This window comes from Tenrec ecaudatus, chromosome 6 (genome assembly GCF_050624435.1).
Source record: "Tenrec ecaudatus isolate mTenEca1 chromosome 6, mTenEca1.hap1, whole genome shotgun sequence".
Taxonomy (NCBI): Eukaryota; Metazoa; Chordata; class Mammalia; order Afrosoricida; family Tenrecidae; genus Tenrec; species Tenrec ecaudatus.
Genome location: NC_134535.1, coordinates 128576144 through 128580925, shown reverse-complemented (window position 1 = coordinate 128580925; position 4782 = coordinate 128576144). Strand labels below are relative to the sequence as shown.

The following is a 4782-nucleotide window of genomic DNA, read 5'->3' as shown; positions in this document are numbered from 1 at the left end:
TCTCACTCCAAACCCCAACCTCTGGTAGCCACAAATAATCTCTTGTCTCTATGAAAAGTCACACAACATTTGCCTTTAAAAAAAAAAATTGAGCCAACTGAAGCAGACACCACCCTAGGCAGGCTATCGCAAATAACTGAGAGCATTTACGTTGAGAGCTAAGTGGGAGGAACTCATGTGTTATAATGGGTTACATGTTTGCTTGTTAACCTTGAGGTTAGCAGTTCAAAAACACCAGATGAGTCTTTCTACTCCCATAAAGAGTTACAGTTTCAGACCACAGGGGAAGTTCTTCCTGGACCTATAGCGTCACAATGAGTCAGAATCTACTTGATTGCAGTGAATTGGTTTCGTTATCCTAAGTGGGAAGTATGAGGTGTGGGCTGGGAAGGCAGCTCATAGCCCTTCTCCTTGGCAGATCGTTAGTAGCTTTGTTGACTCATTATCAGGGAATAGGGTACTCTTAGGGGATGTAGAAGATGAGGAAGGAGGAGAAGGCAGCATTCAATATCTCATAGGCAGCAGGTGGAAGGGCTGGTATTTGAAGAGTGACCTTTGGACTGTGTTCTTTCCACTGAACCAAGAATATCCATAAAACCGGAGAGGCACTTGGTGGGAAGAAGCAGAGGATCTCAGTGGCTGGGCTTGGGGATGCATTAATGCTAACCCTTAGGGTTGACACATTTGGGGAAAGAGATGAAATGGATGGAGGTGCCAGCCTTAAGTGGGCCAACTCTAACTTTGGCAGAACCCAAGATCATGCACAAGTGTCTTTTTGTTCAGGGAGTTTCCCAATTCTAGTCCTCCAGGGAGACAATTGATGTAGCGTGACCGTGCCAGGAAAAAAGAGCAGGAGCTGTAGAGCTGCCAGGCCCCTGCAGGGAGGTAAGCTGTTAGGCAAAGGGGGCAGATCAGCTCTCTTTCAGAGGGCTTGTAATCCCCCCTACTGCCCCAGGAGGCTTCAGCTTCCTCTTCTTTTCATCCAGAGACCCCTCTACTGGCCTTTGTTCTTTTCTGTCCTTTGTCAGTCCACCCCCTGTTTTCTAGAGCCACCTCCTGCCCTTTTCCCAGCTAATTGTGTTTGGAGAAGCTGAGCCAATTGAAATGAAGCTGCCTGAAGCTACAGCCCCCTGATTATCTCCTTCAGGAGGCTGCCACCCTTCTTCCTGGCCTATCACGTCTCAGTTAGAACAATGGGATCCATACAAATACAAGGAAAACCACCTGTCCCTCCTCTGTGTGACTAGAGCTGCATTGTTAGTTAAGGCATGCCACTCAGGGATTGCTAAAGGGCTCTTAGGCTTTCCAACAGTCATTTAATGACTGAGTCATTAAGTCATGATTTCTACCATCAAGAGTTGGCTCTTTCTTCAATGATCTTCCTCTTGGTCTCCTTCCAAGTCAGCAAAACATCACTGTGCCAAACTTTCTCTCCACCTTCCCAAATACATTCATGGGGAGGCCTCCTCGTGGCCAGATTCACAACTAAACTACAGCACGCTGTTTGGGACATCTCTTGTGCCCTAGCGCACAACCCTGAGGCCTACATTTTACCCCAGCCCTTATGGTGGCAACAGACTTCCTGAGTGTTTGAAGTGTGAGCCCAGCATTTATGCCGTCATAGCCTGGAAGTGGGGGAAATCTTGGCCAGTGGGGAAGGGAAATTAAGAAATATCTTTCTCTTCCATCTCACAGGTGGATGAACCTAAGGTCTATGTACAGTTCTTGGAAGACCCTAGCAGGATGGAGCCATCGTGGCCCGTAGCTGACTGCTAGCTTGTGAATGTACGGCGGTGTTCGCTTTCCTCCTTCCCTGCACCCCGGGCCCCATTTCCGTTAACTTGTGATTGTTCCCCACCATAAACTAGCAGCACATCAGGCACAGCTTCTGGGGCTCATTAAAATTTCTCCTTTAGGAAAGAGGGGACTGAAAACTGGCACGTACTAAACACTTCTCACTTGAGTCTTCTCAAGTCTTGCTTGTCTTCTTTGCCACGCTGCTATGAACCTTGCAACTTCTGCAGCACCTCGACGAAGACTTGTATCGGCGTGTAAGTTGATGGATGGAGATTCCTCCATCTTTGCCATGAATTACAATTCTAATTATGATACAAACGTAAGGCGTCTCAAATATGTGAGAGCATAGGAATGAAAGCAAAGGAAAAAATGAGCGGGAGTGAGAGACCACCACTTTTGCTCATGAGGACAACTACAGAGAGTAGGAACCATGGTTAGGGTTCTGTCAAGAAGTTTTGCACCTTGCTCCACTTGAGGATTTCACAAGTGCATTGACCATGATTGCAGAAGGCGCTTCTGGTCCATATGTCCATGCCCGGCTTTTCAGGGCTGGCACCTTGACCTTTTTGGATGCCTGTCCTTGGGCTACTAGACTTTCTACGTGATAATGTTGGAAATACTTGAAAGTTTTCTCTCTCTCTCTCTCTCTTTCTCTCTCTCTCTCTCTCTCTCTCTCTCTCTCTCTCTCTCTCTCTCTCTCTCTCTCTCTCTCACTCTGACCCATGAAGCTTGTAACTCTCTGTCCTGGAGGAACAACATCTGATATGTCATTGACACATCAGCGATATCTACATTATAGATTGATACTAGAGCTAAGCTTCCACTTGAAATCATATTCCCCATCCCCTTATCAACCACTCTCCAGATTGCTCCCTTAAATCACTTGTGAAGGAATCTTCTTCCAATATATTAGTGTCTGGTTCTGCCGAATGAGACCTAAGACACCAATCATCTTGCTAATGATCAAGGATGTAGTCCCTTCTGGATGCTCAGTGTCTGGCAGGAGAGAAAGATGATGGAATCATTATAGTAAGGGCAAATGCATGCTGCTGTGGTAGAACAATCGGACAGTAACTGCCTCGAGAGCTTTAAACTATCTCAAGGTAGTTGAAAATACTGGGTCAAAAGGCAGGAGAATTGGATTTCAAAACCAGAAAGGTCTATGTTTGAATTTTGCCTTTGTCTCCTACCATCAGCGTGCTCTTTGCCATATTTGGTTTCTCTGGTCACCAGTTTCTCCATCTGTGAAACGGGTCTGGTAGCTAGCTCTCTTAATTGCTAGAAGGGTGATTTCACTTATGAGGAAATAATTGTTACATTTGGAGGCTATTACTCAACTCACAACAAGAGCTCAACAACGGAAGCTGTTTTCGGTGGGCATTGCATGTTGTCAACATGATTGAGCTGCCTCGATATCATGCCACATAGCTCACTGATGTAGTCCTTCGGGTCTCCCACAGGCTCACTTGCGAACATGACGTCATTCCATCTGTTCTTAGAACTCCAAAAGTACCAGAGGTGACCACAAAAGAAGGGTCCTCCTAATTTTCTGTTTGGTTCTTGCTTCCAAAAATATTGGAACTCCTGATCCATTGTCCCCAGGTTAACCTCTAAGCTTTGCTCTTTCATTGGCTGATCCTAATTGAGTTTTCCTCTTCAGATGAGATTTTTCACCCTGAAGGAATAACATTCTGGAATCTCCCCCGTATATTTGGCACCCCAGGCTCATGAAAAGCTAAATCCTGTCTTGGCTCTTCAAAAGAGAGTAAATCCCAGCCTGCCCCCAAAGAAGTTGCTGTCATAATTACAACTCCTTTTAGAAGGAATTTTGATTTAATCGCCTTACAGCTAGATTGCACCATTTTCTTGGCCAAAGTTCATTCCAAACTGGCTTTGCTATTTCCCTCCTGGTCCATAGATACGTCTCCTATTTGTGTTTGTTTATTTGCAGGGAAATATGTGGTGTTTACAAAGAAAGGGCAAGCGGATTCCACAGGGTGGCACTGATACCTTTTCCTAGAAATGTAGGGTGAGAGAATGAGCTCTTACCTGCTGATCCCCTTTGGACCTGTTCCCTGTACCACTAAGGGCTCCTAGAAGAGCCAGAGATGGGCACAGCCACTGTTTCTCAACTGACAGTACAGAGAGCATCTAGACCGGCAGTTCTTAACCTGTGGGTTGTGACCCCTTTAACAGGGGTTGCCTGATTCATAACAGTAGCACAATTTTTTTTCAGGGGAGAGTGCGAATGCAGTCCCCCACTACCACAAATGATGCAGTCGAGTCTCCCACATTTAGGGAAATCACAAGAGTCAGTACATCCGAGTGCAATGGGTGAGCCTCGCCCTGGAAAACCACCTTCCTGATCATGGTATCTCCCCTGCCAGGTAAGTATGACAGTAGCAAAATTACAGTTATGAAGTAGCCACGAAAATAATTTTATGGTTGGGGGTCACCACAATATAAGGAACTGTAATAAAGGCGCATGGCATTCGGAAGGTTGAGAACCACTTATGTAGACAAATGGTTCAGGTCTCCTTATGTTCTCTCTCTCTCTGTCTTGCTTGTCCATTTTTCTCCTCTCCATTTTTCATTCCTCTTCTCCAAGTTCATCAACCAAGAGCTCAGGTGGCTGATTAGTCCACCATGTACTTTGCGCTGAGTCGCAGCACAGACACGTCGTTCCTCACTGCCCAGCATCGTCCTCGGCAATGCGCGGGACTCCTAGAGAGGGTGGTGTGGCTCCTCTCTACAGCTTCTAGTCCATGTTGTAGGGACTTCAGCAAAACAATACAAAGAAAGATGCATTGAGCGATGATAACGTGGTAAGAATTGCCACAGGTACGTGGGAACACCATTGTTGAATGTAAAACTGTGATCTGCTCTGTAAACTTTTCATCTCCTTCACAATTAAAAAAGTTGTTTAAAAATTAAAAATGGAAGAAGAAACATGTGAGTGGGACACATGGGGGCGGGTTGTAGACT

The 4782-nt window shown here is 45.8% G+C and overlaps 1 non-coding gene across 1 annotated transcript; it reads right to left on the bottom strand.

The window, feature by feature from the left end:
• Positions 1-4030: 4030 nt before the first annotated feature.
• LOC142451924 (U1 spliceosomal RNA) lies at positions 4031-4192 on the bottom strand. Its single transcript, XR_012785028.1, has one exon. It is a non-coding gene; the product is annotated as a U1 spliceosomal RNA (small nuclear RNA).
• Between the last annotated feature and the right edge of the window lie 590 nt (positions 4193-4782).